General features: G+C 36.9%; 1 long non-coding RNA gene across 1 annotated transcript in view; it reads right to left on the reverse strand.

Annotated features, from left to right (window-relative positions):
* Positions 1–790: 790 nt before the first annotated feature.
* The window catches only part of LOC131829725 (uncharacterized), a 91,484-nt gene continuing 78,456 nt past the window's right edge, over positions 791–13,818 (reverse strand). The window contains exon 3 of the long non-coding RNA XR_009352968.1: positions 791–1,087. This is a non-coding gene — a long non-coding RNA (uncharacterized LOC131829725). The remainder of the gene's footprint in view (positions 1,088–13,818) is intronic.

The following is a 13,818-nucleotide window of genomic DNA, read 5'->3' on the forward strand; positions in this document are numbered from 1 at the left end:
TAGCCTAAAGAAGACCTAGAGAGTGAGCCCACAATTCTTTGTTTGATGCTTGCTTTATTGTAGCACTAATCCACTTTACATTAGTTTATTTGCAGTATCTCAAAATGCCAAACTAAAATGACAAACTTTTAAAAATTCTTTTTCTTGAAAATTATTTTTAATTTACTGCTTAAAATAGAGAATATGGCATTGAGTCTTCATCCGCATAGAGAACAGCTAGCGCTCTTGGAGTAGACTTATTCTGATCTACATAAACATGTAGTTCAAATACTGAACTTTGCTAAAATCTCCTGCATTTCCTAAGTTAATAGTATTTAGCATGTCATATGTCCAACTCATTCCCTATTCCTTTCTCCACCATACATTCAATGAATACCCAGGCCATATATTAAGATATTTTCACATATGCTGTGCAATTTTTATAGCCTTTCAATTTGTTAAGCTTCTTCCTGGAAGGTTCTATCTCTTCCTTCTTCATCTTTTTCATTCCTGCCTAGTCTTTCCACCACCCTAAACAGAATGGTAGTCTTCTGTGATGCATTTATTTCATTCTGTGCCTCTATTATAAGCACTTTTTACTTTATAACATAAATAATGCATGTATGTTCTCCCAATGAGACATAAGTTCTTTGACAGCAGGAGCATGTCTTCTGCATCTTTATAAAAACAGAACCAGCTACAGAATCTGGCACATTGTAGGAGCTCAACAAACAATGTTAATTTATGGATCTGAACTTTTGGCAACAGATCCCAAAGTGTTCTGAATCAACATCTCTTCATTTAGGGAAAGAGAGCATTTGAAGAAGGCTTTATTTAGGAGTTTTTCACCTGCAGATGACATAAAACCAAAATGCAACAGATTACAATTTAAAATATAGGAATACATTGCCTCCATGACTCAGAATTCCAAATGTGAGGCAACCTTCACGAGTAATTTGATCTGAAACCTGGTTCCACTTGTCTTCTCACTGCCTTCCTCTCTATGTCAGCTTTATCTTCAAGATGGATACAGATGAGGAATACTTTGATTCCTTGATTTTGGAGAATACAATAGTAGAATGCTGATAAATATTTAACAACCAGGTTTCTGGGTGAAAAAAAAATGGCTTTATTTTTAGCATTTGCAAATTCCCATAACATAAATACTCCCACCATAACCCATTTCAAGTTACTAATATGATGTCACTGTGCAGAGATACATAGTAGCATACCATTGTCTCATATTTCTGCCTTACAAATAAAGTGAACATAACTTTAAGAGCATATATAATATCAGGGAGATCATATGATAGTTGTAACCATAAGTGACTCTTCATCTCACAAAACAAACTGAGGGTTGCTGGGGGGAGGGGGTTTGGGAGAAGGGGGTGGGATTATGGACATTGGGGAGGGTATGTGCTTTGGTGAGTGCTGTTAAGTGTGTAAACCTGGTGATTCACAGACCTGTACCCCTGGGGATAAAAATATATGTTTATAAAAAATAAAAAATTTAAAGGAAAAAAAAAAGAAAAGAAAATACTAAGGAAGAGAAAAAAAAGAGCATATATAATAGTAAAATGATGAAGTGATAAAATTGGGGGTTTTATTAATTTTTCTTTTAATATACTTTCTTTAATAAGCCTATTTAATTTTAATAATGGCTGTGGATATGACTGATTTACAAAATTCATGAAAATTAATAGTTTAATGAATTGCTAACTCTTGTCAGCTGACTTCCCCATACCACAGATGATATCCTCACCCATGGCAACCAGATGCAGTTTATCAACAGCAACACATATTTCAAAACTACCTAAATATTAGAGGAAAGATATGTTGGTCAATTAAAAGTTAGGTAAGATACTGAAGCAGAAAATGTCCATTGGAACATGACAGAATTAATACAAATGTTTTTCTACCTGCCTTCCAAATCAACTAAAATGTCCATGAAAAAATTTTAAAACAGTAAAATCCACCAGGCTAAAGAGAATGGGAGAGACCAAGTTACCAGGAAAAATATGTAACCCAGATTTTGGAAGCTCAGAAGTAGAGACAGGAAATGCAACTGTTTTATTAACAGAGTTTGGAAAAAAGAAATCTACCAATATAGGAGCATCTAGATCTATTTCTCATTCACACTTTCTTTTTTACACAGTGAGATGATCTCTCCCCAAATATTGCAGGAGACAAAAGATGTATGTGGGTAGGGATTGTGGGGATGTGCGTGTGGATGTGGATGTGTACAAAACATGAGAAAGTGCTTAGTCCTGTTTTAAGATTGTACCAAGCAAAACCAGAGGCTGAACGCTGGAGCCATTATATTTGAATCACATTAGTGATTAGTGATATGCATAGTATAGCCTTGGAATACGGTGGTCTTTCTACCAACTCTAAGTCCTCTAAGCAGCTGCAGCTGCGTCTATCTTTACATGCCCCATTAATTCAATAAATAGTTTTTTGAGTGCCTGCTCCAAACTGACAAAAATTCATAGGCCTGGGGCATCTGGGTGGCTCAGGGGGTTAAGCCTTTGCCTTCAGCTCAGGTCATGATCAAGCCCCACAAGGCTCTCTGCTCAGTGCAGAGCCTGCTTCCCTTCCTCTCTCTCGGTCTGCCCCTCTGCCTACTTGTGATCTCTGTCTGTCAAATAAAAAATAAAATCTTTTTAAAAAAATTCATCGGCCTTAGGTATACAATGAAGAATAAGAGGCATTTACTTTCAAAAGATACCCAAAGATTAATATAGAAGATATTTTTATAATGATTTCATTATTATAAGAATATAAAGATAGAAAAGAAGTAGGAATAAGAACAGAGCAAGCACAAAGCAAGCTGAATCCTAACAGCTAAGTAGGTGTTGAGTGGCATGGGGAAATTGTGTTTTGTCACAGAAATAAACTACAGGAAAGCCACCATGGAAAAATACCTCAAATCTGGGAATCAGTGAGTAGATCAGTATTAGTTCAGGGTAACTGATGTATAAAGTAGAAGGAGGAAATGGAGAAGATATAAATGCAGAGATAAACAGGCACCATATTATGAATTACCTTAAAAGTCATGTTAGGAATTTTGGACTTTGTCCTAAAAGTGATGCTATGCTTCATAAGAAGTCACAATTCACAGTTTTTTCCACACCACCGGGATCTTGACATGACACTTGCTATTCTACCTGCTCTAGCTACCATTAGCAGGACGTGAGTATTTGTATCCAACATGAGCATGAAATCTTCTTATAATTCACAGAAAAAGAAAGATTAAATTATGTCACAGAAAATAATTCACGCTACATTCTACTTAAATTTCTACTCGTTGATTTTCAAGGTGCATTATACAATATTTACTTATGCTTCAAGCAATTTTCAGAATGCTCGCGTAAGGAAATTAAAGACCTAGCAACAAAGATAATTTAACTTGTAATGTACTTGGTCAGAAGGTGGGATTTTGGTGATTTAGTGTTTTCTTTAAATAATTCTTTATCGCTCATGGACAGCTATGGAATTCTAATTCTCAGAATTCCCGTGCAATGATATATTATAGGTGACTCTCTGACAGTCTGTTTCGCATCACTCTAATTTTATGGTCTTTCTTGGTATGTATAATATCCTCAAATTATCCAACACAACTTAATTTATGAACACTCGGGTTCTGAAATCTCTTGAGAAAAAAATTTTTTTTTCTAGAGGTGAAAAGACCAGATGCATGCGTCTATCTATTCAAAAAAGCCAGAATGAGAATGCAGGTAAGAGAAGGATCCAAGTCCACTGTCAGGATGAATATGGAAGCCAGCCAGTGGTAAATGAGGAGTATGTAAGAAAATTCAAATTTGTATTTAAGATCGATGTTTATGGACAGAAGATGAGCACGTGGATGTGTGTGTGTGTGTGTGCGTGCATGTACATGTGTATGTGTGACTCACACAAAGTCACAGAATTAAGACAAATGCTGTATTCTCACAATGTTGCTGCCCATGGGTCTCTGCTAAGCCATCTCTAACAGGTGAGACCATGCTACATCAAGTTTCCTCTGGAGCTTCTCTCTTCCTTGGATGGGCTTGCAGGTGGAGGTATCGAATTAAATTGTGGTCTTAATTTTTTAATAAATATGTCTTCACATAAATTAATAGACTTTTCATTAGCAAGAGCCATTCTTACCCAAATGCACTTTTGTGGGTGGGAGTGAAGAGCTTTCCTCTAAACTGTTGGTAGAGTATTCTAGCAGGACCTGTGTCTTCCTAGGGGTTGTCTTACCTTTAACACTAAGAGGAGCCGTTCCTGGACAAAGCAGCTCCTGAAAGTCCTGAGTGCTCATGATCTATTTCTGATTATTCAAACCTCTGCCCCAGTACAATCTCTCTGCTAATGCACACGGCCGGCTCATCTGTGTCATCCACCTCTCCGGTTTCCGGAGTGCCCAGGCTTCTCAACCACCAATCTTCCTCTGCTGGCCTAGGGTCTAGTCCCATTTTCTCCAACAAGCTAATTACTCTCATAAGAGGCTCTAGGCTTACCTGCAAATTTGCTTTATTCTCTCCTGCTCTGCCTTCCCTTTCTCTACTCTAGGTATTTTGAATAGTTGGCAAATGCAATAAAATAGTACATGCCTTATTACATGGAAAAATACAAGTCAAAGTACAAACCAGAGAGTAAAGCTTGAAATAAGAAATCAGAGGAGCAGATGCAAGATGATGATGAATTTAACCTACCAAGACTTGAAGGCTTGGTCTGAAAGTTTTAGAGTAACTGATACTCTATAATATATTCTGTAGAGTATATATATATATATAATACTCAACTGCAAGTAGGAAAATAGAATTTAAGCAGAGCAAAACAAACATCAAAGAGATTCAAGTTAGAGGAACTCAAATTAGGATTGTCAGATAAAAGATACATAATTAAATTTGAATTTCAGATAAACAACAGTTCAAATGTAATTTTAATTTTCCTAAATCTGGCCATCCTAACTCCAGTGGAATTTTTTTAAAGGATTTTTTTTATTTGTTTAACAGAGAGTTAGAAAAGAGCCAGAGGACATAAGCAGGGTTTGGGGAGTGGAATAGCAGAGAGAGAAAGAGGCAGGCTCCCCACTGAACAGGGAGCCGATGTGAGGCTCGATTCCAGGACCCCGAAACCATGACCTGGGCCAAAGGCAGACGCTTAACTGACTGAGCCACCCAGGTACCCCTCCAGTGGAATTTTAATATATCTCCAGAGAAGTATTTAAAACTCATATTTACTCCTATTTAAATGTGCACACTTGGGTCAAAGAACTATAGACCTTGTAAAAAGAGGAAGGAGCCAACAACCAGTTGTCATTCCATCTCTTGAAATCTTTTTCAAGTCAAAATTTACAGGTATGGTATATATCAACAATGGGTTTCCATGCAATTTAATTTCATTGAGCATCAAACCTACACATGAATAATGACACACATGGCTGCTTTATAAAACATACAATTTAGGGATACATAAAATTTAGCAAGCTTACTAATATATGACAAACTGAAGCAGATAGCTCTGGATATGAATCTCATTTCCACTTTATCAGTGTGACCTTAGGAAACATACAAAATTTACCACAGATTCTCACATTTGTACAATGAGAATATTACAGTACAGAATACTATAGAACTGCTATGAAGATTTAATAATACTAAAGTAGTAAGAGACTTGACACAGAACCTGGTTCCTAGAAGTAGTCAATAAATAATAGTTACTAGTCAATTCAATCTACATCTCTGGTCAGAAATACATCAATTGCATAAAACAAAACATACTAGTTATTACTATTTTTAAACAAATGTTACAAATATTTCTTTTCCTATTGCATATCTCTGGAATTTTGAAAAGTCCTATCAACTATTCCTCTATTACAGTTTCTTCAACAAAAAGGAAAAACGGGCTATGAGCTCTTGATTTCTGGCATTCTGCTCTACTAGGATGAGCTCTCCTCTTCTGAATCAACAACTAATTATATCTCTGCCTCTTTTACCTTACAATTTATGCAGTGACATTTTCTAATGATAATTGCTTTGTAAGGAGTGGATTGCTTCAGTGCTAAAACCTATTGCTGAAACAAGACAAAGAGATGTCTAGCAATGCCATAAGCATCTAGGCTCTCAAAATTGTATTTTATATATGTGAAATGCTTTGGCCAGTCTTACCATAGCCAAAATTACTTCTGACATTTCCAAATGTCACAGGTAATTCAGTCTTAACAGCAAGGTTTTAAAATGTGTTACAAGGAAGACTTCCAAAAATCATGTCTGAGCTAGAGGAAGAATAGTGATTTTAGCTCAGGACCACTCAAAAAAAAAAAAAAAAAAAAAGAAAGAAAAAAAAAGCCAAGTTATTTAGACATGCATTTGGAAAGCCATTATAATACTTGGAGAATCTCCAAACAGTTTGATATAGAATGTTTAATGTTATTTTAGTGAGAACCTAGCATTAATGCTTTCATGTATTGGATTCTAAGATGGCTGAGTTAGCTTTGGTCTATGTTATGACTACAGGCTACCAGTCATGACATCTCACTAAATCCCTGTTATGTTACAAATAATTATGCCTGCCCTCCCAAAAAATATTTATATGTAAAGGTTTGGGGGGGGGGGTCTTTGGGAGGTAATTAGGACTAGATGAGGTCATGAGAGTGGAGGCCTCATGAATGATATAGTGATCTTATAAGAGTCATCAGAGAGCTTGCCTCTATGCTCTGCTCTCCATCATGTGAGAATAGAGAAGCTGGCCCTTACTGGAACTTGACCATACTTGCACCCTGATCTCAGACTTCCAGGTTCTAGAAATGTGAGAAATGAGTTCCTATTGTTTGTAAGTCATCCAATCTGGGGTACTTTGTTATAGCAGCCTAAACTGACAACTCAATCACAGTAACATGTTGCAAGCCTCTTTTACAAAGTATATCTTTCCCTGGAACATATAACTGGCCTAAAAATCAGCAGGTGACCTAGTTATCTCTTCCCCTGGACCATATAATTGGCCTAAAAATCAGCAGGTAACCTAATCCAGGCCAATCAGAATCATAGTATGAAATTGTATAAGTGGATGTCATGTCTTTTCTCAGTTGTAGGTCACTGGACTGGGATGATATAATCCTGAAGAACTCTGTTGGCTATGCCATCACTTTCCCCACCATATGGAGAAAGTCTGTCTTTTGTAAGTGGCCAACATACCAATGAAAACAGGACCAAGTGATGAAAGAGAGATGGGCTAGAGAAATAGAGCAAGAAAAATACCATTCTTTGAATTTATATGATTTTAAAGGTAATCACATGCTCTTGGAATTCTTAGTTACATACATGTTTCAATAAATTCCCATTTTTATTTTTTTAAACATAAGTCTGCAAGCATTTTCTTTAATTTTTTTATTTTTTATAAACATATATTTTTATCCCCAGGGGTACAGGTCTGTGAATCACGTTTACACACTTCACAGCACTCACCAAACCACATACCCTCCCCAATGTCCATAATCCCACCCCGTTCTCCCAAACCCCCTCCCCCCAGCAACCCTGTTTGTTTTGTGAGATTTTATATGAATTTTTTTAAGATTTTATTTATTATTTGACAGACAGGGCAGGAAGAGTGGGAGAGGAAGAAGCAGGCTTCCTGCTGAGCAGAGAGCCTGATACAGGGCTCGATCCCAGGACTTTGGGATCATGACCTGAGCCAAAGCCAGATGCTTAACAACTGAGCCACCCAGGTGCCCCTAAATTCCCATTTTTAAACTAGTTTATGTGGGCTTCTGTTACTGCAATAGAATGACATCATGGTCATAAAATTTAGCCCACCTAAACAAAAGGAGTTTTCACATTTGATAGCAAAGCCAGTCTTAAAGACTGCTTTGAAGATTCAGTCACTTATTGCCATATGATGCTCTTAATAACATAAATGGATTTAGATAATCTCTTTAATCTCTACAGAATAGTAGAGTTCAACTGGAAATTTCCATTGCAGTAATCATAAGCACACATTATGTTATCAATGCCAGGACCTATCCAGACATCTTTTACCTTTGTGCATGAATTATTAAATGACAAGATTCTGAAACTTTCACAGGATAGGAATATGTATGATGTTGGGACACCTGGGTAGCTCAGTCAGTTAAGCAGCTACCTTGGGCTCAGGTCATGATCTTAGGGTCCTGGGATGGAACTCCCTGTGGGACTCCCTGCTCAGTGGGAGAGCCTGTTTCTCTCCTCCCGGTTCCTGCTCTCTCTCTCTCTCAGCACTATCTCTGTCACTCTCTGTTAAATAAATAAAATCTTAAAAAAGAAGTTAAAATAAAGAATATATATGATTTCACTTTCATGTACTCATCAGGTGAGTTATAGAAATAATTTCTGAGATTAAAAATAGTAAAATATTTGTCCTCTCTTTCCAGAGGTCAATCAATAATGCTTTTTTCTTTTTTTTTTTTTTAATCAGTGGTATGGTACAGTGGGTTAAATAGTGCCTCCTAAAAATTATGTCCATGTAGAACGTCATTGGAATAAGGATCTTTGCAGGTACAGGGTAGACTCTTGGGATAAAATTATGCCAGGTTAGGGAAGATCTTTTATACAGAGACATAAAAGGAGAAGACACAGAAAGATGTATAGAAGAAGGCCATGTGAATTAGAGGCAGAGATTGGAGTGATGCCACTATAAGATAAAATCAAATTACTGAGAGCCTCCAGAAGCTAAAGGGAAGCAAGGGAAGATTCTTCCCTAAAGCCTTCAGAGGAAACATGGTTCTGCCAACATCTTAATTTTAGATTTCCAGCCCCTAGAACTGTGAAAGAATAAGCTTCTATTGTTTTAAGTTGACAAGTTTGTGATAATTTATTATGGCAGCCTAGAAAACTTACAGAAATGCATATTTCCTCTGATCAATTTGAGTGTTCTTTCATTGTTATCAAGGTTAGGTTTTTAATTGTATTCTTAGAAAATCTACCATAACACATTTTGCCACGTGTGAAAGTTTCTAAAAGTTTTGTGTTATTTTTCCCTGGATAATTATCTCTTATGAAATAATTTTCTTGTGAAAGTATGGATCCACTGATACTCTGCAACTAAATTATATTTTTCAACTATATTTTCTTAAACTTAGTATTTGAATAAAATGTCTACTAACATAAATTTATGCTGTTATTCAGAAAGTATCTGTTAAGTCTTAAAGTTAACAACTCCATAAGCAGTTCCTTTTTCTGCTTTAGACCTAGTTTGTTTGAGGGTTTCTTTGACTTTATAAATCCTATTTCTTATATGAAAGTCTCATGTCTCCTTTGCTTATTGTGATCTTCACTGGCTTGGGTTTCCAACATCAAGATAAAAATAAAAATAACATTTGAAGGACATTTTTCAATTTACAAGAAATTTCTACATAAAATATGTCATTCAGTATAAACAATTATAATTAATATAATTCTATCTTTTTAACATTTGGAATCTCTGGATTTTAAGTAACAAATATGAATAACACTTCTGGGATTCTTCTTATAGATGATTGTCTTATATGTCCTACAGTGCCTACAAAAGTGCTTTCTAAATATAACTATCTGGGGCGCCTGGGTGGCTCATTGAGTTAAAGCATCTGCTTTGGCTCAGGTCATGGTCCCAGGGTCCTGGGATCGAGCCCTGCATCAGGATGTCTGCTCAGCAGGAATCCTGCTTCCTCCTCTCACTCTCTATGCCTACGGAACTCTTTCTGTCAAATATATATATATATATATATATATATATATATATATATATATATTTAAATAAAAAATAAATAATAAATAATAACTAGCTGCTCAGTGTTTGTCTAATGATTAGATAAATAAGTAAATGGCTTTCTAGTCTTATTCCAGAGAGAAATGCAGCCTCAGATTCAATACGTCCCTCCCACCTCCACACTGTTTGTTATAGATAGCACTAAGAGCAGGAAAAGGAATACCATAGCACAGTTGGGCAATACCCCAAACCTGCTAAAAACCAAGGAAAACCATTACTGAGAGTAGTTTCCTAACACAGGATCTGTAAAGGACTCTTGGGATAGGGTCTACAAGAAATTTTCTTTTTTTTTTTTTTCATAGATACAGCTTATATTTTTAATTCATTCCCACTATTCCCATTCTTTTCATTGTTTTATATAACTTTTTTTTATTAACATACAATGTATTATTGGCCCCAGCGGTACAGGTCTGTGAATCACCATGTTTACACACTTCAAGACACTCACCATAGCACATACCCTCCCCAATGTCCATAAACCAACCATTCTTTCCCTACCTCCCTACCCCCAAGCAACCCTCAGTCTGTTTTGTAAGATTCAGAGTCTCTTAAGGTTTGTCTCCCGCCTGATCCCATCTTGTTTCATTTATTCTTCTCCTACCCACCAAGCCCCCCATGTTGCATCTCCACTTCCTCATATCAGGGAGATCATACGATAGTTGTCTTTCTCTGATTGACTTATTTCCCTCTAGTTCCACTCACATCATGCAAATGGCAACATTTCATTTCTTTGATGGCTGCATAGTATTCAATTGTATATATATACACCACTTCTTCTTTATCCATTTATCTGTTGATGGACATCTAGGTTCCTTTCATAGTTTGGCTATTGTGGACATTGCTGCTATAAACATTAGGGTGCATGTGCCCCTTAGGATCACTACATTTGTATCTTTAGGGTAAATACCCAGTAGTGCAATTGCTGGGTCATAGAGTAGCTCTATTTTCCACTTTTTGAGGAACTTCCATGCTGTTATCCAGAGTGGTTGCACCAGCTTGCACTCCTACAACAGTGTAGGATGGTTCGCCTTTCTCTGCATCCTCGCCAGCATGTCGTTTCTTGACTTGTCAATTTTAGCCATTCTGACTGGAGTGAGGTGGTATCTCATTGTGGTTTTGATTTGTATTTCCCTGATGCCAAGTGATGTGGAGCACTTTTCTTGTGTCTGTTGGATATCTGGATGTCTTCTTTGAAGAAATGCCTTTTCATGTCCTCTGCCCATTTCTTGAATGGATTATTTGTTCTTTTGGGTGGTGAGTTTGCTAAGCTCTTTATAGATTTTGGATACTAGCCCTTTATCTGATATGTTCTTTGCAAATATCTTCTTCCATTCTGTCAGTTGTCTTTTGGTTTTGTTAACTGTTTCCCTTGCTGTGAAGAAGCTTTTATTCTTTTTTTGCAATTATTTATTTATTTTGGATACTAGCCCTTTATCTGATATGTTCTATGCAAATATCTTCTCCCATTCTGTCAGTTGTCTTTTGGTTTTGTTAACTGTTTCCCTTGCTGTGAAGAAGCTTTTATTCTTTTTTTGCAATTATTAATTTATTTTCAGCATAACAGTATTCATTATTTTTTCACCACAACCAGTGTTCCATACAATCTGTGCCCTCTATAATACCCATCACCTGGTACCCCAACCTCCCACCCCCCCGCCACTTCAAACCCCTCAGATTGTTTTTCAGAGTCCATAGTCTCTCATGATTCACCTCCCCTTCCAATTTACCCCAACTCCCTTCTCCTAATACCCATTGTCCTCCATGATATTTGTTATGCTCCACAAATAAGTGAAACCATATGATAATTGACTCTCTCTGCTTGACTTATTTCACTCAGCATCATCTCTTCCAGTCCCGTCCATGTTGCTACAAAAGTAGGGTATTCGTCCTTTCTGATGGAGGCATATACACTATGGACCACATTTTCCTTATCCATTCATCCATTGAAGGACATCTTGGATCTTTCCATAGTTTGGCGACCGTGGCCATTGCTGCTATAAACATTGGGATACAGATGGCCCTTCTTTTCATGACATCTATATCTTTGGGGTAAATACCCAGGAGTGCAATTGCAGGGTCATAGGGAAGTTCTATTTTTAATTTCTTGAGGAATCTCCACACTGTTTTCCAAAGAGGCTGTACCAACTTGCATTCCCACCAACAGTTTAAGAGATTCCCTTTTCTCCACATCCCCTCCAACATATGTTGTTTCCTGTCTTGTTAATTTTGGCCATTATAACTGGTGTAAGGTGATATCTCAATGTGGTGTTAATTTGAATCTCCCTGAGGGCTAGTGATGATGAACATTTTTTCATGTGTCTGATAGCCATTTGTATGTCTTGATTGGAGAAGTGTCTGTTCATATCTTCTGCCCTTTTTTTTATATGATTGCCTGTTTTGTGTGTGTGTTGAGTTTGAGGAGTTCATTATAGATCCTGGATATCAACCTTTTGTCTGTACTGTCATTTGCAAATATCTTCTCCCATGCCGTGGATTGTCTCTTTGTTTTTTTTACGGTTTCCTTTGCTGTGCAGAAGCTTTTGATTTTGATGAAGTCCCAAAAGTTCATTTTTGCTTTTGTTTCCATTGCCTTTGGAAACGTATCTTGAAAAAAGTTGCTATGGCTGATATCGAAGAGATTACTGCCTATGTTCTCCTCTAGGATTCTGATGGATTCCTGTCTGACTTTGAGGTCTTTTATCTATTTTGAGTTTATCTTTGGGTACGGTGTAAGAGAATGGTCGAGTTTCATTCTTCTACATATAGCTGCCCAGTTTTCCCAGCACCATTTTTTGAATAACTGTCTTTTTTCCACTGTATATGTTTTCCTGTTTTGTCGAAGATTAATTGACCATAGAGTTGAGGGTCCATACCTGGGCTCTCTACTCTGTTCCACTGGTCTATGTGTCTGTTTTTATGCCAGTACCATGCTGTCTTGGTGATCACAGCTTTGTAATAAAGCTTGAAATCAGGTAACATGATGCCCCCAGTTTTATTTTTGTTTTTCAACATTTCCTTAGTGATTCGGGGTCTCTTCTGATTCCATAAAAATTTTTGGATTATTTTCTCCAGCTCTTTGAAGAATACCGGTGGAATTTTGATCAGAATGGCATTAAAAGTATAGATTGCTCTAGGCAGTATAGACATTTTAACAATGTTGATGCTTCCAATCCAAGAGCATGGAATGGTCTTCCATCTTTTTGTGTCTTCTTCAATTTCTTTCATGAGTGTTCTGTAGTTCCTCGAGTACAGATCATTTACCTCTTTGGTTAGGTTTATTCCCAAGTATCTTATGGTTCTTGGTGCTATAGTAAATGGAATTGATTCTCTAATTTCCCTTTCTGTATTTTCATTGTTAGTGTATAAGAAAGCCACTGATTTCTGCAGTTTGACATTGTATCCTGCCACGTTGCTGAATTGCTGTATGAGTTCTCGTAGTTTGGGGGTGGACTCTTTTGGGTTTTCCATATAAAGAATCATGTCATCTGCAAAGAGAGAGAGTTTGACTTCTTCATTGCCAATTTGGATACCTTTTCTCTTTGGTGTCTGATTGCTGTTGCTAGGACATCTAATACGATGTTGAACAAGAGTGGTGAAAGTGGGCATCCTTTTCTTGTTCCTGATCTCAACAGGAAGGCTGCAAGCTTTTTCCCATTGAGGATGATATTTGCTGTGGGTCTTTCATAGATAGATTTGATGAGATTCAGGAATGTTCCCTCTATCCCTATACTTAGAAGCGTTTTATTCAGGAACAGATGCTGGATTTTGTCAAATGCTTTTTCTGCATCAATTGAGAGGACAGTGTGGTTCTTCTCCCTTCTCATATTAATTTGTTGTATCACATTGATTGATTTGTGAATGTTGAACCATCCTTGTAGCCCAGGAATGAATCCCACCTGATCATGGTGGATAATCTTTTTAATGTGCTGTTGGATCCTGTTTGCTGGGATCTTGTTGAGAATCTTAGCATCCATATTATTCAGTGATATTGGTCTGAAATTCTCCTTTTTGGTAGAGTCTTTGCCTGGTTTGGGGATCAGGGTAATGTTGGCTTCATAGAAAGAGTCTGGA

Source organism: Mustela lutreola, chromosome 1, assembly GCF_030435805.1.
Source record: "Mustela lutreola isolate mMusLut2 chromosome 1, mMusLut2.pri, whole genome shotgun sequence".
In the NCBI taxonomy this organism is placed as follows: Eukaryota; Metazoa; Chordata; class Mammalia; order Carnivora; family Mustelidae; genus Mustela; species Mustela lutreola.